Here is a 25,021-nt window from a genome sequence, read left to right on the forward strand (position 1 = left end):
AAACCATCTGGGCCTCAGGCTTACTCATCTGTAAAATGAGACTAATAATAGCCAGCACCTCCCTGAGCTACTGTGTATACCAAAGGAGGTACTATTTCTAGAATGAGCAATGTCCATGCTCTGTACTCGGCAGGTGGTTCCCCTCTCTTACTCCCCATTCACATGTGGAAATAGAAGTAGACTGACCAGATCCTATATGGGAGATGAATGGGAACCAAACTCAAGACGACTGGTATCATTTTCTTAAACGTGCATACGGACAAATACACATAAGGAGTGTGTGACAGGATAGGAAGCTAAGAATTGCATCCAAGGACAACAAGCCCTGGGGTGGTTTCAATAAAAAAAAAAAAGAAAAGAAAAGAAAAGAAAAAAAAACCTACATTGTTTATTTTGGAAAGTCACTTAGGGCTAAAGTGTTACCCCTATGGTCATAATTTTGCGTTGGGTCACGGAGATCTATGCATGCATCTGAGGGATCGAATTTTCCCTAGCAGTGTTGAAAAAAGATGCACAAATAAACTTGTGTCTCTATCGCAGGCTGTTGCCTTCCGTATTCATCAAAGCAAGAATGGTGAGTGTTAAATCTCTATGTGTTTGACAGCTATTTCTCAGGAACAACTGGTGAGGAGTTTGGGCCCAGAGCTGGCCTGCCTTCCAGACTTAGATACCGCTCCCATTATAGGATTTCGCTGGAGCTAATCATTTACATAAAAGAAGAGGAAAACTAAGGCTTGGCCAAAAACAGCCCCCAAGTCCACCCCCACCCCTGCTGCCATAAAGCTGATATAGCAACTGGGATTAACATGTAACCTGAACCAAGGGAGTTTTTGCAAATAAGATGAAAGCTGCCATTTAAGGTTTTTCAATGGCACCAACTGGATTAGATTTGCTCCTGAGCCAGGCGTCTTTTGACAATCCCTGGGAACTGTGTCTACTTACTGGAAGGCAGAGTTGATGCATGCAAAGTCAATTAAAAAGCTAAATGCATAAAAGACAGTGGCTCGACACGTTTCATGGTAAGCATTTTCCAAACAACCCTGGCTTTATTGATTGGAACTTTTTATGCAGAGAAGTGGCAGCGTGAGCAGTGATTTAAAACTGAAATCTGCAAATCAAGGACTAAAAACAACTGAATGTAGAGGATCAGAGAAATCCTACACCAGCAGAAATGTTTCTGTGAATCATACCTCAATCTTATGCAGGACTTTTGTATTTTTAATGAGATCCTTTATATTGATATTTGAGTATGAGTGTAGTGTGTGATGTTTAAATCTTAGCTTCCCATACTTTGTGTCATTTCTTGCCAACTGTATCCCCTTTTCGCAAGTGCCGCATGAGTAATACCTTTGTTGTCAGGGGAAACGCTGGTTGAGCTGCGGTTTCTATCCACGATGCTGGTTATTTTTGTCTTGGAGGATCTGTTGCCTGCCGGTAGTATCCTCATGGACTAAGCCCTTGGACCATATGTCCCTCTGTATTCTATACATTAGAGATTCCTAATAGGTAAAGTTTGTTCGGTGGGAGCTGTAACAAATGCCCTTGAAAAGATTCCATTAGGTTTCAGGAGAAAAGAAGGTCTGAAAGGAGTAAATGATTTACTGAGTGCCTTTTAAATATCACAGACATAGGCATACTGCTAGGTCTTCTTCACGGATATTTCATAAAGGTCCTAAGAATAAAACATCAACTCTGTGTGTCTAGGAACTTATAATGATCTCAATTCGTCATGTTGCTTTCAAAATACGACTTGGCGATATTTTAGTTAACACATTTCTTTCTTTGAATTTATAATCTTCTACCTTTTATAATGTTGCATATCCATCTTAAGTAAATGATAAAATGTGTTTCTTATAAAGTCAGACTGTTAATACCAAATTCAAATTATGTTCATTGCAACATTGTATGAAAAACTCTGATAAATCCTTGGACTGGTGTTTTAGGCTACTCCTGGTCAGCCCTGATTTTCTGTAAATTAGTTCTCTTATCTCAAAGCCTGTGGCTTACCTTTGTATCTCTAAACCTGGAACAATATAGAGTCCTGGAGAAAGATGATATTTCACTCAGTTCCTTTTTCTCTCAGTTCGAGTAAGTTCAGACTTTCTGGTCCTTTTCCTATCACTCAACACGGTTAGCAAATCTGAGATTACAGAGCAATGTAGAACTAAATTATTCTGAAAGCTTTTAAGAACTCCTGCAGCAGACTCAACTTCATATATCCTTTGTCCAACTTTTACCATATGCTCATATCTTAGCCAATACCTGGCAAGGAGGGTGAGATTACCATCAGGTACAATTACAGGTGAGGTGGACATTCATCAGACTCGGCTTTCTTTTAACAAGGAGGAAGGTGACAGATGTGAGTTGTGTGAGTAACCAACAGTGTCTGTTACAGTCTGCCTATGACTCAGGTCCAGCCAATTGAAATCTTATATTCAGGGATGTTTATCAGGTCTCTTAGCACCAGAAAAGACCATGTGATGTTGCTTAGAGTTCTGGAACTCACGTGACCGTTCCTTCTCTTTAGGCATGAATCCGAAAGGGTCTAAGTTCTGAAGCTACTGCCATCATCTTGCCTCAGGTGGAAATAAACCCGTTAAGTATTCTGTACGGAGCACAAATTCCTAAGGCAGAGTTCTAAGTGCTTTCTGGGCCTTCACTTATTTAATCTTCATGATAACCTATCAACTATGTTCATATTGCTGGAACACTAACTTGCCTGCGGCTCTTGGCTCTACTGGCTTTCTGAACCTACGTGATGAAAGGAAGAACCGAGAAATAGAAACCAAATTCTAACTCTATCATTTGAGCTCTGACATTTGTCATGCTTAGAAATTTCCATTACATGAGGCAATAACACATTCTACATTTAGGCAGGGTTTGGTTGACTTTTCTGTCACTTGCAACTAAAAGAGTGCTAAATGACACAGAAACCACTCACCGAAGCCTTTCAATGTGACACTAGGAAACTGAGGCCCATGGTTTAATGTACTTGCTGAAAATGACACAGCTAATTTGTGAAGTGGGAATATGTGTCCTAGACTTCTGGTCAAATGTTCTTTTCTCATTAACAGTGATAATTGATGGGGCACCTGGGTGGCTCAGGGGGTTGGGCCTCTGGCTTGGGCTCAGGTCATGATCCGAGGGTCCTGGGACCAAGCCCTGCATTGGGCTCTCTGCTCAGTGGGGAGCCTGCTTCCCTCTTTCTCTCTATCTGCCTCTCTGCCTACTTGAGATCTCTGTCTGTCAAATAAATAAATAAAATCTTTAAAAAAATGATAATTGACATTTGTTGTATGCTTCTTATGGGCTGCACTCTTGGACACACTATTCCCAATTCCCTTCTCACGATCCCCAGAGGCAGCCATTCTCATTTGACAGAGAAGGAATCTGAGACATAGAAAGATACACGACTTGCCTAAGGTTGCTCAAATCCTGAGCGGGGATTCGGACTTAGCTGTGTGACCTGAGGGCCTGAGAACTTACTGCTGGGGCCTCTCCTGCTTCTGATGTTGAGTAGCTCACAGCTGTTATTTATACTCTGAGTATAAAGCAATGACCCTGACACTGATTTCATGGGGTACCTGTAGAAGCCCTTATGGGTCCTTTATTTTGCATTTCTCAGAAAGGGCTATATACATTCTAACCTGAAGGTTTTTTATTGTTTTGTTTTAAATTACAGTTCCTCTAAATCAGCATTGCTTTTTGTTGATACCCCATAATAAGTATTCATGTATCCTTTCCTGCAAAGCTTTCACTTAATTTTTTTTTAAAGGCTTTATTTATTTATTTGGCAGAGATCACAAGTAGTCAGAGAGGCAGGCAGAGAGAGAGAGAGGAGGAAGCAGGCCCCCAGCTGAGCAGAGAACCTGACACAGGGCTCAATCCCAGGACCCTGGGATCATGATCCGAGTTGAAGGCAGAGGCTTTAACACACGGAGCCACCCAAGTGCCCCACACTTAATTTTTATTCATATTGTGCAGGGAGACATATGGTTCAGAAAAAAGGTGATGATGCTTTTAGCCAGAATATATGGGCTTTCGTCTTGGTTTTCTCAATTAACATCATTTTGATTTGATTTGATTTTTTAAAAAGATTTTATTTATTTATTTGACAGACAGAGATCACAAGTAGGCAGAGAGGCAGGCAGAGAGAGAGAGGAGGAAGCAGGCTCCCTGCTGAGCAGAGAGCCTGATAAGAGCGTCGATCCCAGCACCCTGGGATCATGACCTGAGGCGAAGGCAGAGGCTTTAACCCACTGAACCACCCAGGTGCCTCCATCATTTTGATTTTAAGTTGCTACTTAAATACTAAGACTTCGATTTTTCTCCCTGAAAAAATGCAAATAATATGTACATCTTATCTACTTCAGAGTTGTTGTGATTTGTAAATAGTGATTTAATATAAGAGGTTATATTTTAGGGGCACCTGGGTAGCTTGGTTGGTTGAGTGTTCTACTCTGGATTTTGGCTCAGGTCATGATCTCAGGGTCATGAGACTGAGCCCCATGTCGGGCTCTGCGCTGGGTGTGGGGCCTACTTGAGATTCTCTTTCTCCCTCTCTATCTCCCTTGCCTCTCACAAGCATGCTCTCTCTCTTACTGTTGTTTATGTAATTGCTAGGAGTTGGGAAGTAGAGGCATTTGCATAAAAGGAAAAGGAGAAAAAAGAAACCCTATTTTTCCTAGTTGAGTGAATTGCTAGAGCTCAGAGCTTAGCATGTAATCCTACTCATGCCAAGTTGGAGGAAAAGAGAATAAACATAATCATTTGACATTTCCCATTGGCACCAACTGGATTAAGCAGCTCATCCAACAGTAGATATTTTCTCCCAGGAGTGGCAACCACCTCTTCCAAATATAATATGCAAATATGGAAAGTTTCAAATGTCAGGAGGAAAAACAAATGGGGAGATAAATCCAAACGTCTTGATTGGCAATCTTGGAAACTCTAGTTTTCTCTTCGTTCACAAAGGAAAACCAGTTATCAGCGGGCAAGTACCTTCCGCAGGTCTCCGGGCCAGGCCTGGTATCCTGGCACAGCTTCTTGTTCATGATCACTTTGGCAGAGACCCAGTTGTGGAAATGGTGGTAATATCAGGGCTGGTGTAGGTGGATGTATTCTCTCTCTCCCGACTCCGTTTCACTACCCCTTCACCTTCACCCCCACATGCCCATATCCTTTCCCTTACGCGTACCCACTGGCTACCATATCCAGGACTCACAGTCAGTTGTGACCATCTTTAAAACACTACCATCAATGTCCGTGTCAAGCTCATTGTCTTCACGCTCCCCACCAGCCCCTTCATCGTGATCATCATTCCTGACACTTCCATGGAAGTGCTCCCTAGTTTACAAAGTGCTTTCCTATGAAATCTTTATAATAAACTTGCACAGTGAGTAATGTTAGGATGTCTGGCTTAATGCAAAGAGGGAACAATCTCTAGTTGAAAGACCTTTCCCCAAGCTCTGGCTCAGCTCAGGGAAGTTCAACACACACAGGTTAAGCACCACTTCACAACAGGAGCTGTGCCTGGAGCCCGGAGTTCTCTGACCTGCAAAACAGCTCACATCCCCAGGGAGCCTGTGAGTTACCTCTTCTGCCCCTCACGATGCTGACCACTTTGTGTTAAACCAGTGATTCTCACCCTTGAGTTCTAGGGCTTCGAGGTATTCACAAAGGTGGAACCAGGGTCCTGAAATTATGGTCAGTATTTCAAGATTATAACCTTTACCATGGAAATGGAACCTTCACTCTGGAAAAGACTGAGCAGGCTAAGTCAAATATAAAAAAGATTGCCCTCCCCACCAAAAAAAAAAAAAAAAAAAAAAAAAAGAAGATTGCCCAGGCAAATTCCCACGTGGGATAGATGTTTCTGAGGTCTGGCTCTGCAGGGAGGCTTTCCATCTGACCAGAATAAAGAGAGTTCACTTATCACAGAACATAAATTCAGAGCTTTCCTGAATGTGTCTGTCCAATCTGCTGCTGCTGTTTTCTCCGGCTCATTCGGTCCATACTGCTGAAAATTCCCCAAACTGCCTAAAATCGTGGTGCTCTCAGAAGTCTGTTTGCTGCACTAAGACACATCATTCCCAATTTTGTTCTGAATTTGCAACACAAATGTGTTTGCAGATCTGAATACTAGCTCTCTAGAGGCTGCCAGGGATTTCTGTTTAGGGAAACTAAGAAGCTTTGAAAACTGAAGGGTCCGTTGAAAACTTTGTTTCAGAAGTCCACCAATATCCATGCTACAAATCCTCTTTAAGTGAACAGTGTTGATGATTGGTGGTGGTGGTGGGGGGGGCTAAAGGTGGAGGTTTTTACCCAGGTTCAAATATCAGAGCCAAATACCAGCTCTGGGTGGAAAATGGTGCCACTGCACCCCAGGTCCTAGCCCCGGCACAGACCTAAGCAAGCACCAGCCCTGGAACACATACCCATTGAAGACTCTCCCCTGCCCTCCTACTGGCTACCAGGCCTTGGGTCTCACTTACAGATGGAGGGAAGCTGCTTCTGTGGGGCCCAGTCCAATGTGCTGCTTGTTGGAGTAAAAAGAATTATTCCAGCCGTAAAGTAAATTCCTTGTCAACTTTTAATGAGCAGTTCATAGAACTTGCAATAAAATGCATCATGGAAAAAGAAGGAGAGTCACCCTGAGGGTGGCACTGTCATGCCAACCCCCGACTGCTTATAAGGCAATGACAGTCAAGCTGGCTCACACAGCACCTAAGAAGAGGCTTTCTTTGCCTTGGCATTGCCTGGGTGAGCAGGCAGCAGGAGCCCCTCGGTGGCCGCCCAGTCTTCGGAGCCTAGTACCTTTCTCGGACTCTGTTACTCCAATGGTCACTGCAGAATAAGATCCTAAGAAAACTTGTCCATGAGGGCTGCCCAATATAGACAGCCATAATAAGCCCTTTAATATTAAATGGACTCTATTGTTGGACTAAATGAGAAACACTTAGCCGGGGCGCACTGGGTCCCTGGTCCATATCTATATATCTATGTATCTCTCTCTCTATATGTATATATATCTCCAAAAAAACCTGTTCTCTCTGGTAAGTAGAATGTTTTTGCCTCTATTTTGAAAAAAATATTAGAAAATTCCCAATTCCATGAAAAACAGAAGCATTTACTGCAAGCAAAAGTCATGCCTATGAGAGCTTTTCCCCTTCCTCCTCCCACATTTCAACGGCATACTGATATTTTCCAAGTGGTTAAATGGATAATAGAGCAATGCATCTAATTTTTAAAGTTAAGATCAAATTTAAACAGAGAAAAAGGCATAGGCTGTAAGTAAAATGCTGAGGATTATGACATGTATACATAAACATGTAACTAACACCCCAATCAAGATCCAGAACATTTTCATCATTTCAGGAAGATCCTCATGTCTCACACCTGCAATTTCAGTGCCATAGTTAATCACTGTTCTGCTATCAGTGTTTTCAGGCTTGTCCACCATCTTAGTGGGGTAAGTGGTACCTTACTTTTATTTTAATTTGCATTTCCTCAAAGTTAAATGATACTGTTCTTTCATGTTGCTTATTGAGCATTTGAGTATCTTCCTTTACAACGACTCTGCTCAATCTTCCCCTGGGTATTTAAGAAATTGGGTTGTCTTTTTATTTTATTTTATTATTTTTTTTAAAGATTTTATTTATTTGTTTCAGAGACAGAGACACAAGTAGACAGAGAGGCAGGCAGAGAGAGAGGAGGAAGCAGGCTTCCCACTGAGCAGAGAGCCCGATGCAGGGCTCGATCCCAGGACCCTGAGACCATGACCTAAGCCGAAGGCAGAGACTTTAACCCACTGAACAACCCAGATGCCTTGAATTGTCTTTTTAATAACTGAATATGTAGGAGCTCTATATATACCATGCCTATAAGTTAATAGCTCAGATATAGGTATTGCAAACTTTTTCTCTCATGGGGGGGTTTGCATTTCTATCTTTTCAAAGACTTTTTTTTTTTTGGATAAGCAGATTATTTCATAGATTTTTGTGGAGCTCAATTTATTATTTGTCCTATAGATATCTTTGCTCAGAAAAGGTTTCAATGATACTCTATTTTTTGTTTGTTTGTTTTCCTAGAATTTTCCAGAAGGAATTAAGCGGCACAACTCACCTCCAAAATGCACGTGTCCAGAATACAGCCTCTTCTAAAGGCTGAGATGCCAAGTGGAGCCTTAATGTACAAAGCAAATGTTGAGGGTTCAGTAGCTTCGTGGGTCCTGACCATCAGGGTATCATCATTCCCAGCAGGACCAGCCTGAGGAGTTTCAAGGCCCTAATTTTGGTGTTATTTTTGGAGATGACTTGGTTTTCTGTAGCTTTGGCTTTCTCTAGGATCAGAGTCATGCTTTGCAGCAAAGGCTGCCAAGCTAAACTTTTCTCTGGGTGAGAAAGCACGTGTTTACCCACGTGCAAACCTGAGCTTTAGTGTCTTTTGCTATAATTGCATCTGTAAAACCTCTTCCTCAAATATTACTCTTTGCCTCCGTGGAAAAACAGCATCTTTAGCAACAAAGGACAAGCGAGCAAAGGTTTCCCCCAACACCACGAGAGAGGTAGCATTTAAACATGGACGTGGCTTGTGTAACCTCCTTTTCTTCGGTTTTAAAATAACAGCTCATAGATTTGCATTTGTTTTTCCTTCTTGACCCTGCGGCCCCTGCCCCTGTTTTACTTGAAAAATGCCATCTCATCTTCCACAGGCCACCACTCAGTCCTGAGCTTCTCCTTCCCGTTCCGCCAGAGGGGTTTTAGGCAAGTTACCAGTTCTCCAGACTGGTAATTGTTAGATTGAGAAGAAGAAAAGGATTTGTCAGTAATACGTGATTGCTTGGATTTCTCAGTTTCAATTATTTTTATAGCTGTCTAATATTAATTACTACCCACAGTTAGATAGTATGTAGACTATAACACCTAACAGAGGCCCTGGCAATTCTCTAAAAAAAAGGGGCTTGTTTTGATTTTTTGTTGTTCTTGTTTCATAGCCAACTCTGAGTTAAAATACAATAAAAAATAAATCTTGTAGACTACCTATTTATCCACCTAAACACTGTGTGTACACATGTGTGTGTCTATGCACACATCTTGGGGGGAAAAAAATCACTGTTTGAAAACAAAGGCGTAATTATATACATTGAGAATTATTGCCAGGAACACAAGAAGAGACATGGTTATGTTACTTGCACTAATAAGAAAAGAACAGTTCCATTAGAAAGATTTTAGGATCCCTGACAAAGTCTTGTTGGACACATGACATGTAGATGGAAATCAATATGAGTATGTATATACCACACAAACACTAATTAAACATATTTTGTGTTGTTTCCCAAATGATGTTTTCATTAATATTATTTTCTTTTTTTAAGGGTTTTATTATTTATTTAAGAGAGAGAAAGCAAGGATGAGGGGCGCCTGGGTGGCTCAGTGGGTTAAGCCGCTGCCTTCGGCTCGGGTCATGATCTCAGGGTCCTGGGATCGAGCCCCGCATCGGGCTCTCTGCTCAGCAGGGAGCCTGATTCCTCCTCTCTCTCTGCCTGCCTCTCTGCCTGCTTGTCAACTCTCTCTGTCAAATAAATAAATAAAATCTTAAAAAAAAAAAAAAAAAAGCAAGGATGAGCAGAGTGAGGACCAGAGGGAGAAGCAGACTCCCCATGGAGCAGGGAGTCCAAGGCAGGGCTTGATCCCACAACCACTGGATCACGACCTGAGCTGAAGGCAGACTCTTACCCAATTGAGCCACCCAGGTGCCCCCCCCTTTTTTTCTTAATTGCAAAAGTATGCATGTTTACTGTAACACTTTAAACAATACAGAAATGTATTAAAAAATTGTGACCTCTTTTCCCTAATAGTTCCATCGCTGAGGAAACCAATCTGGTATGTATCTCTTTCTACAAACACATGAAAAGATATGCACACAGAATTTATTACGTTTTGTTGTCTTTTTCTTTGAAACAGAAATTGAATCATACTACATGTGTATTATCTTAAAATTTGTTTTTGTCATTTATTGATGTATCGAAGATACTTTCTAGGTCTGTATTTGAATTACTCTTTGCAATGGCAGCGTAAAGATGAATTTACTCACTGTATTAGTCTGTTAGGGCCGCCATGACAAAGTGCCACCAACTGGGCAGCTTAAAGAGTACAACTATTTTCTCACAGTCATGGAGTCTGGATCTAAGTACTGGCAGGACTGGTTTCCAGAGAGGTCTCTCATCGGTGTCCTCACATGGCTTTTCCTCTGTACCTTCACATTCTTAGTGCCTCTTCCTCTTTAAAAGGGTGGTAATCCTAGTGGATTAAGGCGCCACCTTATGAGCTCATTTAATCTTAATTACCTCCTTAAAGTCCCTATCTTCAACTACAGTCACATTGGGAGTTAGGGCTTCAACCTATGAATTCTGAGGGACACATTTCAGCTCATAATATTCGTCAATTCTTCCACTGGTTGACATATCTGAATTATTGATCAGTTTAGCTGTACCTTACAAAATAATCTTAATTTTTAAAAATACGGTTCACATTCATCATATAAATATATAACATTTAAAAATGCAAAAGATGGTGGGGCACCATTTAAAGCCTCTGCCTTCGGCTCAGGCCCTGATCCCAGGGTCCTGGGATCAAGCCCCACATCGGGCTTTCTGCTCAGCAGCGAGTCTGCTTCCTCCTCTCTCTCTGCCTGCCTCTCTGCCTACTTGTGATCTCTCTCTTTCTATCTAATTAATAAGTAAACATCTTTAAAAAAAATGCAAGGGATGGGCGCCTGGGTGGCTCAGTTGGTTGAGCTGCCAACTCTTGATTTCAGCTCAGGTCACGACCTTGGTGTCCTGAGATTGAGCCCCGCCTCGGGCTCTGTGCTCAGGGGGGTGTCTTCTTGAGATTCTCTCTCTTTCTTCCTCTGCCCCCGACCACAACTTGTACCCACATTCTCTCTCTCTACTTCAAATACATACATACATATGTCTTTTTAAAAATGCAAAGGATCGGGACGCCTGGGTGGCTCAGTTGGTTAAGCAGCTGTCTTCAGCTCAGGTCATGATCCCAGCGTCCTGGGATCGAGTCCCACGTCGGGCTCCTTGCTCAGCAGGGAGCCTGCTTCTCCCTCTGCCTGCCATTCTGTCTGCCTGTGCTCTCTCTCTCACCCTCTCTCTCTCTGATAAATAAATGAAATCTTAAAAAAAAATAAAAAAATAAAAAAATAAAAATGCAAAGGATAGAGAGGAAATAAAATTACCCAAATTTCTCCAAACCAAAATAATCAGTCAACATCTGGCAAACATCATTCTAGATGTATATGTCCAAATAGAGAGGATAGGTAGGTAATTAATTAGATGGATGGATGGATGGATAGATAGAATATGATAGATAGGCAATTCTATAAAAAAGTGCATGGATACTATTTTTACTGAAAATGCTAAATTTATCATTACTAAACTTGCCGATAAAAGAAACATGAAAACAAAGGAAGTGCTGAGCTTTTGAATGTTGTTCCTCCAAGCCATGAGTTAAAAGTTTCAAAAAGATCACTCAGATTTTTAAAACAGTTTGAAAAACCCTAAAGAGCTATAATCACTATGTATAATTACATATTGTAACTGTATGTAATATTTATCAATCTCTTATGAACAAAAAGGAGAAAGTTCTGTGCTCTCAGTCTTCCAGTGCCCCTGTCATGTTCATTCAGTTCTATCACATTTTTCCATTGTCAAAATGTATAACGTCTCCATCCGATTCTGAAACCACATTCCCCATATTCATTTAGGTCCAATATTTAAAAAAAAAAAAAAAGACATTCATTCACTGCTCACTAACAATACTTTTGTTAGAGTTTCTCCAGTCCTGAATTACCTTGATGAATCTTTGGGGACAGGAATTTATCAAGACATGCCCAGCATTCACAGAGTTCCTGCATGTCTGAGGATCTATGCCTTTTGAAGAGAATTTGTCTTGCTGTAAACTTTCTGGGTCCCATTGTCTATTCTTTATAAATTTGTAAATATTGTTCAAGTATCTTTTGGCATCTGTAAGTCTGGTGTGGACTTTTTTCTCACTTTTATGTAAACAGTTTTCTCTAACTTGTTACCCACATGCTTCTGTTTACTCTTAAAATTTGGTAACTACACCAGCTGTGTATCAGTGTTGAGTAAAACTCATTTTTCCCAGATCACACTCCTCTCATAGGTAACCATCACATTTTTTAAGAGGTTATCTTTCCATTTATTTTTCCTGAAGTGTATGTGTATAAATACACACGCACTCACTTTATACATATATACTTTATGTATGGATATATTAGCATATATATGTATATATGATCTTTATGTGTCTTCTTAACCCTTTATCCCTTTATTAAAGAGAAGCATATTACATATATGTTCTCCAACCTTGATTTTTTTTAACTTAACAATATTCTCTGGAAATCCTTTTATAATAGCATGAATATATGTATATCTGTGTATATATACGCATATATGCACATATGTATATATGATTTTTATGTCTCTTCTTATCGCCCTTCTTAGAGAAGCATATTATATATGTGTTCTCAAGCCTTGATTTTTTTTAACTTAACAATATTCCCTGGAAATCCCTTTATAATAGCTTGAAGAGATACCCTTCAAACCTTAAGCAATTAAACAAAACAAAAGAGTTTAGTGACATATTATAGACATGGTAAACCACACATATATAAAGAATTCATATTCTACAGATGTATATACATAGGATCTTATATCGTGCATACTTTTCCCCTTTTCAGAATAATTATTTTGAGAGTCATTGTGTAGCTATGTTCATCAGTAGTCAGATCAGTTTTATTGTTGGGTATCCATTCCACTGTACGGATACACCACCATTCATTTCTAAATCCACTTTTTCGTACACGACTGGGTTGCTTTCAGTTTTTAACTATCACAAATAAACATTTCTGGGTAAGTGTTTGTATGGATATATGCTTCCCTTTCTCTTGAGTAAATCCTGTGAGTAGAAATGGTAGGAGCAGGGTAGGTGTATTATTTCACATTTAAAGAAATTACTTAACTGTTTTTCAAAGCAGTTGTGTGGTTGTACATCCCCACCAGCAACATGTGAGAGATCCATCCAGGTTCTTTACATTCTCACCAACATGTGGTATAGGCAGTCTTTTCAGTTTTAGCCTTTCTAGATAGGAGTGTAATGGTTATTCGTTATGGTTTCAATTTGCATTTCCCTCCCCATCAATGATGCTGAGCATTTTCATGTGCTTATTTTCCATCTATAGATCCTCCTTGAGGAAGTGTCTATTCAAGTTGTTTGCCCATTTTTAAAAAATTGAGCTTTATTTTTCTTGTTACTGAGTTTTGGAAGCTCTTCACATATTCCAGATATAAGCCCTTTAACAGATGTAGTCTCTACAAATATTTTCTCTATCTGTGGCTTGTTTCTTCATACTCTTAGGAGTATTTTTCAAAGAGCAAAAGTTTTACATTTTGATCAAGTGCAATTTATCATTTTTAAAAATCTTATGGATTATACTTTAGCTGTCATATCTAAGAAATGTGCCTAACACAAGGCTACAAAGAATTTTTTTTCCATTTTCAATGAGAAATTGTATAGATTTAGTCTACACATTTATATCTATTACCCATTTTGAGTACATTTTTGTGTGTAGTGTGGTGTAGATTGGAGTTAATTTTTTGCTTATGTATATATCTAATTGTTCTAGCCTCACTTTTGGAAAAGATAATGTGTTCTTCACTGAATTGCTTTTGCACCTTTGTAAAAACTCTCTTTTCTATATGTGTTTGGGTCTATTTCTAAATTATATGCCATGTCATTGATTTAGTTCCCCATCTCTCTATCTTTACACCTATGCCACACTATCTTAATTACTATAACCTTATATTAAGTTTTGCAATCTTGTGGTGTTAGTCCTCTAATTGATCTTTTTAACCCTGTTTTGACAATTTTTTTTTTTAAGAGAGAGAGTATATTTTCATATACTAGAGGGGGAGGAGCAGAGGCATGGGATGAGAACACGCTGACCAGAAATCAAGAGCCAGATGCTTAACTGACTGAGTCACCTAAGCGCCCCTAGGTTTTTGTGTTTTTATATGAATTGTATAATGAACTGATTACTTTCTACCCCCCAAAAAATGCCTGCTGGCATTTTCATTGGGATTTCATTAAGTCTACAGATCACTTTCGGGACATCTGACATCTTAAGTCTTCTGACCTAAAACCAAAGTGTGTCTCTCAGAGAAACAGAACCAATAGAGTGTTTATATGGAAAGATATTTATTATAAGGAATTGGCTTACCTGAGTATGAAAACTGGCAAATCAAATTTGCAGGGTGGGCTGGCAGACTGAAGACCCAGAAAGAGCCCATGTTGCAGTTCTAGTCTGAAGGCAGTCTGTGGTAAAATCAGATAATATCACACATGAAGGCAGCCTTTCAAGTAACTATAAGTCTGAGACATTTAATTTTTCAAAAACTTGTTTCTAAATGGCTTGCTTAGAAATTGCACAAACAGTAATCATACAAAACGTTAAAAATAGCTGTAATATGTACATAATCCATTCAGTAGGTTTATTTAAGGTATAGTTAATGGGAATAAATTTGTTGCAGTAATTGTCCCATTTAAACAACCACAAACTATATCATATTTTTATGAGAAAATTCATTTTGATCACCAAATTAAATGATCCCTTTAAATTCAACAAATACTTACGAAGTTCCAACTTAGTCTCAGAAATAATTTTAGATGATTTGTTTACATTCTCTAATTTAATCTTTATAATAACCATATAAGATGTAAATGGAGGATAATTATCCTTATTTCACATATAAAATATGGAAGGTTGGAGAGTTTAAATAACTTCTCCATAGTTATTCAGATTATGGCAGAGCTATGATTCAACCCCAAGCCCCATTTTTTCCCCATTTTACTTTGTGGTCTCTTTCTGAAAACATACACACACACGGCCCTAAGAGCTATACAAAGAACTCTTTTTTGCTTCAGACCCTTGCATTTCTGTAGGATAACATATATTCAAGTGACAGTACTTAGTAGAATTGTTTGTGTTTTAGCATAAGGGCCCATCTCTCTAAGTAGACCATGAGTGTCTTTAAAGTGGGTTCTATGTCCTATTCACCTTTGTAAAAGTCCATGGCAAAAATTGCCTGTCGCATATAGATGTTTTGTAAAGGTTTCTTGTATTTCCCTCTTAAATGGTTTTTGTTATTTTCTTGTTCGGTCTCTGAGAGAGTGTGTTGGGAGACTTTCTCCTCTCTTCTTCTCCCCTCACATTCTGAAATCTGATGGGGAAAGATGAAGGTCTAATTTGTCTTACAGTGAGACTTATAGCACAAGAAGAATAAAGGTAGATTGACCTTAATTTCCAAAGCATTTGGGTTGGGAGAAAGGAGCCTAAGACCAGAAACATTACTTGAGAGACCAGTTCACAGGCTGGGGAATGAGATGAAGAATGACCACATGGAACATTTCACTCTCTTTCTTCCCATTTGTTTTTCTTCACTTCTGCCTGCACTGTTATTACAGATCACATCTTATTACAGATCACATCTACCTGTACTGTTATCACAGAACCAAGGTTGCGAGTGTGTGTATGTATGGGTGGCTGAACTTATATCAGCTAAAAAAGAAATGCAATCAGTGCCTATGACCATTTTGTTACTAGGGTTGTTCCTGGAAATCTTTTTTATGTGGGTAACATTATGATGAAGGAAAAATATGATGGGGCAAAGTCTGATGTATTAGTATGAAGAGTGATAATTAGATTAAATGAAAAGGGAACTTGAGAGTTGATTGTGCCCACAAGGCTTGGACAGGCTGGGATATGGGGGGCTTGAAGAGAGATGCTCCCGGCCAATTTTGATGGCCAGGACGATCTGGAAACCTTATCCTTACAGTAGTCCCTAAAGATTCTATCAGTGGAGGATACAGTAATTGGCAAGATACGAGTCAGAAGCTTAATTATAGAGATGAGGACATGTCCTGAGTGGAGAAGAAAGGTATGATGCTATACGTGGCCATCCGGGAAGGCCACCAGGAACAGGAGGCATGGCGCCTCAGGCACTGTACTGCCTTCTAATAATATGTCCACTTCCCTGGTGGAGGAATTAAGATTCCTCTTCTGCTAGAATTAAGGTAATAAGCCCTAATGAGCCCAGATATTCTACAAGGATTAAATAAATAAATTCAGTTATAAATTGAGCAGTAACAAGGGATTAGTTTAACTCTTGACAGTTTTTTTTTTTTTCTAGTAACCAGGCAGATAACCATACACATCAACACAATGTGAATCACTGAAGAACGAATACCAAGAGTATCTTATTTCAAGGGCAAAAGAACTCTAATCCTATGCCATTAGAAACCTAAAAATGTCTTTATATTGTGTATTTCTTATACATACAGAAAAAGCCAGAATACTGGGTGTAAATGGAGAACACGAAATCATTAAAAGACATAGCAAAATTCAAAAATGAATCACTCATAAGAAACAGTAAAATTAGAATACCAAGTAGTCAGGTTTGTTTTCATATTTGAAGCAATAAAGTCCAAGGAGACAAATAATAATTTTTTGCAAGGTATCCAGATAAATATCAAGTCCTTCAGCTTCATCAGCTCCTAGGATTTTCTCTTAGGATAAAATGCTGCTTACTGGGTTGTTCAATTTTTTCTCTTTGAGTCATATGTAAGCTATTACTTTCTAGAAAGGAAAAGGTGTTTTCAACCTGAATGATGTAGGTCTTAAAGGCAGAGAAGCTAGTTAATCTAAAATGCACAGTAACAACCTAAAATATAAATGTGCATGAGTCTATATTGATTCAAAGAAATGATTAAATAAATAAATAGGGAGAATGGACAAATTTCCCATACAAAGGGATTCAAAATATTTAATGCAGATACTCTGCCCTCAAGAAGGGGGAGCTTAACTCCTTATCCCTTAAGTGTGGGCTGCACTAGTGACTTCCTTCCAAAGAAGACAGTAGGAGAAGACGAGCAAGAGGAACTTTACTTGGAGAAATCTGGCAAATACCACTTCAGCTGAGTGGTCAAGTTGATACCAACACTGAGGACTCCTGTTAATAGTACATGCCCTTGATGAAAATGAAACTTTTTCTCTGTGATTTTAATCCCAGTCTCATCATGAGAAAAACAACAGAGAAATCCCTATTGAGGACATTCTACAAAATACCTGACCAGTATTTCTCAAAACTCTCAGGGTCATCAAAAATAAGGAAAGTTTGAGAAATGGTCACAGCCAGGAGGAACCCAAGGAGACAAAGTAATATCGTATCCTTGATGGAGTCCTCAAACAGAAAAAGTACAAAAAAGAAAAAAAAAATCAGAATCAGGCATAGACTTTCATTAACAATAATGTATCACTATTGATTCATTAGTTGTGACAAATGTGCCATATTAATGTTAGGTGCTAATAACAGGTGAAACTGGGTGTGGGTGTTTTATAAGAATTCTTATGATAGTTTCAATTTTTTTCTGTAAGTCTAAAACAGTTTTAAAATAAAAAGTTTATTTTAAAAATATGCAGAAGATGATTAGGGAAAAATGCACATTAACTAAACTGTAAAGGGCCCTGTGAAATAATAGAGAGGATATATGTTGGTCTTTACCCTTGATTCAGAGCCTAACAGCACTGTTACCTCTTTTTTTAAAAAGTTTTTCTTATATTTTATTAGACTTATTCTTATGTTATATTATTTGTTGCTATTATAAATTATATTTTGCTATAATGGAGTATTAATGCCTCCATCAGAAAGAATGAATACCCAACTTTTGTATCAACATGGACGGGACTGGAGGAGATTATGCTGAGTGAAATAAGTCAAGCAGAGAGAGTCAATTATCATATGGTTTCACTTACTTGTGGAGCATAAGGAATAACATGGAGGACATTGGGAGATGGAGAGGAGAAGTGTGTTGGGGGAAATTGGAGGGGGAGACAAACCATGAGAGACTATGGACTCTGAGAAATACACTGAGGGTTTTGGAGGGGAGGGGTTTGGGGGATTGGGTGAACCTGGTGGTGGGTATTATGGAGGCCACGTATTGCATGGAGCACTGGGTGTGGTGCATAAACAATGATTGCTGGAACACTGAAAATAAATAAAATACAATGGAAAAAGATTAAAAAATATATATATATTATGTATATATCTATTGCACTGATCTCAAAAAGACACTACAGGCCTAAATGCTATTTTATAAAAAAATAATAATAATAAACATTATAGAAGAGAATATATGTGGTACATCAAAAGTGTGAATTTTTTTTAATCTTTAGTGATATGCATAACTCAAAATGTTTAGATGAGGTGGATTTTTAATTAGCATATATGTAGTAAAATCTTTTCACTTAAATATAGTAGTTGAAGTCCTAAAAAATATATTTTTTTGAATTAAATTTTCTAATTTCTTATAGTAGTATATATATATATATTTTATTATGACCATTGTAATCTCTTAAGTGATGAGAGCACTGGGAGCATCTTTTGTTCTGATATTTGGGAGTTCCTAATACAGAGCTCCCAATTTCCTTGGAATTCCCTAACTGTTAACAGTGTCTTCTGTTGTAATGACGTGATCATTGGTATGCTCCTTGATGGAGCACATCACCAGAAAGACCAAGCCACAGTTAAAAGCTTGGAATATTCAGCCATGCCCCTCATTCTCCAGAGAGGGGGGAGGAGCTGGAAATAGGGTTAATGATCCATCACACCTACATGATGAAGCCTCCATAAAAATCTCAGAAATAGGAGCGCCTGGGTGGCTCAGTGGGTTAAGCCTCTGCTTCAGCTCAGGTCATGATCTCAGGGTCTTGGGATCGAGCCCCACATCAGGCTCTCTGCTCACCCACTCCCCTCTCTCTCTGCCAGCCTCTCTGCCTACTTGTGATCTCTCTCTGTAGAATAAATAAATAAAATCTTTTAAAAAAATCTCAGAAATATGGGGTTCAGAGAGCTTCCAGGTTGGCAAATATGTGGACATGTTGGGAGAGTGGTGTCCTCAGGGAGAGCACAGAAGCTCTGAGCCTCTTGCTACATACCTGCTATATGCATCTCTTCCATCTGTTTATGAATAATATATTTCATCTATTATACACAATAATATAAACAGTAAGCTAACGGTTTTTCTTAGTTCCATGAGTTGCTCTTGCACATGAATCATATCAGAGGAGTAGGAATCTCCGATTTATAGCACATGGGCTATAGGTGGCAACCTGGACCTGAGCTTGACATATGAGGAGGGATGGTCTTATAGGACTGAGGCTTTAACCCAGGTAGATAGGGTCAGAACTGAGTTAAACTCTAGGACACATGACTGGTGTCACAGAATTGCTCAGTGTGGGGAGAAAACTCCACATCTGGTGTCAGAAGTATGAGTGTGGCCCTCGTGTGAGAGTAAAATAGAAGCTCAGGAGAAGGAGTGAGAGATTCTTTACAGATTTCACTTGAATAGAGCACACAGCAACATTCTGAGGGAATGTTTCCAGAATGTAATGAAAGAGGAACAAGGGACCAGGGGACATATGGCTGAGGAAAACCTGAAAATTTTATAATGCAGATATTTAGAGAATCTGTCTCTTAAGTTAACTATTGATTTAAATATTATATAATGCCACATGTATTCATTTAAATTACTATATGTGATTTTGACAAGATTTGAAATGTAATTCTCCTTTTGTGATATATTATCTTATGTCGCCTTCCCTTCCCCCTACAATACATACAATATTTATGCTCAGTCTCTCCCTCCCTTCTCCCATTCTGTTTCTCTGTTTCACCATCTCCATTATCTTTGTGTCTCTGTTCCTCTGTTCCTCTCTCTTTCTGCCTCTCTCTTTCTCTCTCTCTCACATGTACACACATGCACATATACACACACACATTTTTGGAGACAAGAAGGCAAGAGAACATGCTGTACCTTTGAGAAAAGTATAATGAAGACAATAAATGTAACTGGTCCCTCTCCTTTAATAGCAAACTCATTCTTATTTATGGAAGATTAGTACTTGATTTTTAAAATAATTTTATCAGAGAAATATCGGGTGGAGGATCTATTTGAAGAATATGAAATAAAGTGAGCCATGTAACAGAAAAAAGTTTTAAAACCCTTTCAAAAATGTAAGTATATATCTCTAGAAAATCCTTTGGTTAGATTCTCTCTCTCTCTCTCTCTTTTTTTTTTTTTTTTGTTACGATTTATTTATATGACACAGAGAGAGCAGGAGCATGCAAACAGGGGGAGCATCAGAAGGAGAGAGAGAAGCAAGGTCTCCACTGAGCAAGGAGCCTCATGTGGCTCAGTCCCAGGAACCTGGGATCCCAACCTGAGCAGAGGGCAGACCACTTAGCCGACTGAGCCACCCAGGTGTCCCCTTTAATTAGAGTCTTAAAAGTTATCTCAGAGACAAGAAAATAGTAATTTATTCCCAAGATTGTTTCTCCTTCCTTTCCATGTCTATTATTATTATGGAATGTTGATTGTTCTCATGTATAATAACATAGAAGATGCCTGATCAATCTTCCTTGTCTGCCTTTTCCTCCAGTTCACTTATATCTAACAGAAAAATTTATATTCCACACATTTTTTTTAACCATTTCTTTCTCAAGAATAAAATTGTCAACACTTAAAAGACACAATTCTAACTCCAGTGCTCAACCAACCTTTCCAACTGTATCCCTCATTTTCCGCCAGCATGGTATGGATCATACAAACAGATTTGCTTATTTGTTCTTTTCCCCTTGGCCTTGCCTTGGGTTTTCTTGCATCTCATCCTTGCTTATTCCAGGGCTTAGTCTCATTATGCCCATTGCTTAGCAAATCCTAATCTTACATCCCTTTCAGATGCCTCTGACGTTTGCCGTTAGGAACTGTTTTCTTAAAATATAACTCTCATTTCGTTGTAACTATGACAGGTCCAGAACATAGTTGAAGAGTTTGTTATTCTCCTGCTATTGTAAAGGCTTTCTTTTATAGAACAATGATGTTTTACTGCATTATATGTCTACCTTGTCATTGGTGTTACTTAAGATTTAGCACCAGGAGGCACAGGAAGGGAGGCTAAAGCTATTCTAGGCACATTTTAAACTTGAGGTGATGACTGCATAGAGACAAGTTTTGCATTCTCCCCAAATTCTCTTCCAGCATTAAATAGGCAGGCATGGCCTGCTCCAATGGAGCATTCCCAAAACTCCATGACCCTATGCCCCCATTTATAAAAGAAAAAATCATTAACTGCCTCCTAAATGCAAAGACAGAGCATTAGACTTTCCTTTCTCCCCCAGTCAGGCTATCAGTATTGATTCAGTATGTGAGCAAATTAAGATATCATTTCATTCCTATCTGTATTTCATTGTCACACAAGCCTCCAGTTTTGGACACAGCGATGGTACTCTATGCCTGAATGAATGAATGGATAGGTTTTATCTGAATGCTATAAAACAAATAGTTTGTTATTTTGACAGATAAATAATTACCCTTTCGTGGATTTTTAACCTTTCTCTTTTGTCCCCTACACAATTCATTGTAATCTTCCATATCATTAAAAAATCCTTCTTTATCTTATAGTTTGCCACTTAGATATTCTGTCCTCCTATGGCAGGGGCCCAACCCACCGAGCCACCCTGGGACCCCAAGCCCCTACCTTTCTTATAAAAATTAATAATAATTAAATACCTATGTACCTGAGTCTTCATTTCCAAACATTCTGTATTGTATTTCAATACTTTGCAAAAGAGCTGATTAGAAACCATGTGTGAAAGCAAAGGCTTTTGTCAAGGGCTGAACCTAACTATAAGATAATTAGGCAGTGTTATTATTAATGGAGGGACATCCAAGTGTCACTAGTGTTGGTCTAATCTCTCAGACCACACTTTATCCCAGAGAAATTGTCTAATTTTCTACAAGGGGATCTAAGCTAAGCATTACCAGCTGAGTGGGGAGACAGGCTAGACTTTTGTCATTTTTATATACCCCTTTATTTTTGGAGTGACTCCCCAGTAAGAACACTTTCTGGATACCCTGAGTTTAGTTTCTCTCATTCGTTCAACCATTCTGGACAACCACTTAATCTCCCGCCTCACTGGGAAAGGAGTAAGCCTCTTAGCTGCATAGAACTGAGAAAGGATATGATTGGTGAAGACAGTTTTATAATTTCTTTTTTTCAGTATCAAAACAAGTCCTCCTGCATTCAGACTCACTGACACTTTTACCTTCAAAGGTACCAGCCACCTCCAATTCTTGAGCGTTTTTAAAATAGTGTTGTGAAACCTGGCTCTATATTTTGGCATTGCCAACCATGTACTTAGCTTTTTTCATGATGTTAATTCAGGTACAACTTGTTGCCCTGCTTTTCAGTTTTCAAAATGTTGATACATCTCCTTTGTGATTCTCTTTTTAACTGTTACTCTTTGCTTTGGGGGGTTTTGAGGTTTCTTTGTTATCCCTTTATTGTTTTTTTGAGATGTTTCAGGAGAGCTCAGGAATAACATTGCATCTTTTCAATTTGCTCTGCCTGACTAAAAGTATCAATTCTTTATCTTATTATACCCACTCTCATTTTGAGCTCACACTTTTCCCAAACTTCTATGACTACATTCATGATGATGTCCTGATTCTGGTCCTACAGCCTTGATCTTTACAGAGTTTCTGAGTTGATGCTTCAACTTCCTTCATCAAGGCTCCATGCTGAGTGAACTTCAGGTGCCTCAAGTTCATCTTCACCAAAATAAGACAAATTTTACTTTCCCAATGAGAAAGATCTTTCACTCTTTCAGTTTCCTCATTACTTCCCATTTCAATCCATTACAAATCGTATAAATTCTCCCTTTATGATTTCCGGCAAATTTGACTTCTTTCTTTCCATTCCTATTGTTCTGCCTTAGGTCTGGGAAATCAAAATGCCCTCCTAACCTTCCGACTATTCTAAAACAAATCCACCACGTTTTGACTACTTTGACTTTACCATTATGAGTGGAATCAAGTCCAAATTTCTAAGCCTGGCAATTTGAGATCCTTTATGATTTCACTCTACTATACTTTTCTGGCCTTATATTTTATAATACCTCTCTTAATTAACTAACAAGCTCCTTCCCACCACAAAACCTCTGTACAGACTGTCCTGAGTGCAACAGTTACCTGTTTCCCTAATCAACTTTTATTTTGTTTGTTTTCTTCAGAGCGTACTTCAATTGTCTAGGTCAGTTTTTGTTTTTGTTTTTATATAGGCTTTCCTAGAGATGGTTTTTTCCCTTCTTTGAGAGTATTTGTTTCATTTTTTTGTTTGTTTGCTTGTTTTTGTTTTTAGACTTTAGTTTGTCTGCTGGGGGTTAAGGATTGAAGAGACAGTGGTTACTGTAAACTAGTGACAACATTCTTCTGGCAATAAATTTTTCTTCAGAGAACCAAGATTCACTGAACAAGAAACAGATATCTTAAATTTAAGCTTCAGATGTAGCAGAATCAGTGACAAAAGAAGAGTGGTTAAAGAGCATGGCAGGTAACTAACAAATGCTGTGATTAGAAATCCCCGGCTGTATTAGAAATCCCCCAGCTGCTTTAAAGCGTGTAAGAACCCAGCATCTAGACCTTACGGCTAAGAAATTACCATGAGTGATCTTCTGACATGAAATTGAAAGCACTCATACCTGAGTGGGATGAAAGTTTCTGAGAGAATAATCAAAACAGGACTGGAAAATACCATACCACGAACCTGGTGTCATGATGACTTTACAATTCTTTATAGCTATAAACCATTTAACGTCCTTCAATAAAAGCTCAGAAAAGACCGAATAGCATGCAATTTTCTTTGGCAAAAAAAGCCTGGTTTAAACACAGTGAAAAGGTTTGTATGGGTTCAAAAGGGGTGACAAAGACACTATTTTTTGCTATCATTGGCCTGTGATCAACTTTTGTGTCCAAAACAAATGAATCTGGATGGAAGTAGTTAAAAGACTGAAGTGAACTAGTCCAATTCTTTTTAAGATATTACTGCTGCACTATCCTCCCTCATTTGAAATCTGTGTTGGGAGATAGAGACCACTTCAACTCAATGAGTCACTTCTACTTCCTAGCCAGAACAATTAAACTTCTTGTATAAAACATGACCTGAAGCCTGCCCTTCACCACATCATCCCACCTCAAAAACTCCCAGGGGTCAGCTCTGACATTTAACAGCTCGCAAATTCAATTTCTTTGCTGATGAAGCCAACTTCATGCTTTTACAAATGAATATTAGGTTATTGCGAATTTTCTTCTTCAACATTTTGGGTAATATATAAAATGTGTTGTCAGTTCAACTGCCAGCCTGAATAACGTTATGCATGCCGCTTCATTATGATGAAGATAGTTTTTATAGGTCAGCTTCAGGGAGAATGAGAAAAAGATGAACAAATTTTCCATCTTCCACTTCCTGTTCTCCACCCACTGACTCCCCAAGGGAAGGAAGGAAGGAAGGAAGGAAGGAAGGAAGGAAGGAAGGAAGGAAGGAAGGGAAAAAATCCCATAATTATAACTATATGGTCAAACTAGTCAGTATTCCTACATTATGCTATCAGTTACTGAAACAGTTAATGCATTTTTGCTGCTTTTTTATTGTTAGCAGCTGAGCAGCTTTTCTCCTCCTCCTCTTTTCAATTGTTATTGATCTCTTGCCATAGTTTGCATACAATCCCCTAACAGCATTAGCTCATTTTTTACTCCAGTTTTGCAGATTAGCTCATCTGGGTTATGTTCTTTGGTGCGTAGGTGTTGAGTGTTGAATACATCTTAATTTTCATCCTTAAAGGCGTTCACAACCATAGCAGGTACTTAATGAGTTTGATCTTCTTTTACATCATGTGTTTGACCTTCTTGGTGGAAGGAACTCCCAGATTTTTTATTTATTCTCTTGTTCGTATCTATAGCAGGTGGATTTATGTGGAAAGGGAGAGGGAGTTTTAGATTACTTTCCTTTATTTCTCAATTATTTCTGAAGGCCCTCC

The 25,021-nt window shown here is 38.8% G+C and overlaps 1 long non-coding RNA gene across 1 annotated transcript in view; it reads right to left on the bottom strand.

Annotated features, from left to right (window-relative positions):
• LOC116576107 overlaps window positions 1-25,021 on the bottom strand; it is a 42,505-nt gene that overhangs the window by 5,379 nt on the left and 12,105 nt on the right. Inside the window, exons 2-3 of the long non-coding RNA XR_004280048.1 lie at window positions 14,311-14,405; window positions 13,054-13,172 (exon numbers count right to left, since the gene is read on the bottom strand). This is a non-coding gene — a long non-coding RNA (uncharacterized LOC116576107). The remainder of the gene's footprint in view (window positions 1-13,053; window positions 13,173-14,310; window positions 14,406-25,021) is intronic.

The sequence above is a fragment of the Mustela erminea genome, chromosome 17, assembly GCF_009829155.1.
Source record: "Mustela erminea isolate mMusErm1 chromosome 17, mMusErm1.Pri, whole genome shotgun sequence".
Taxonomy (NCBI): domain Eukaryota; kingdom Metazoa; phylum Chordata; class Mammalia; order Carnivora; family Mustelidae; genus Mustela; species Mustela erminea.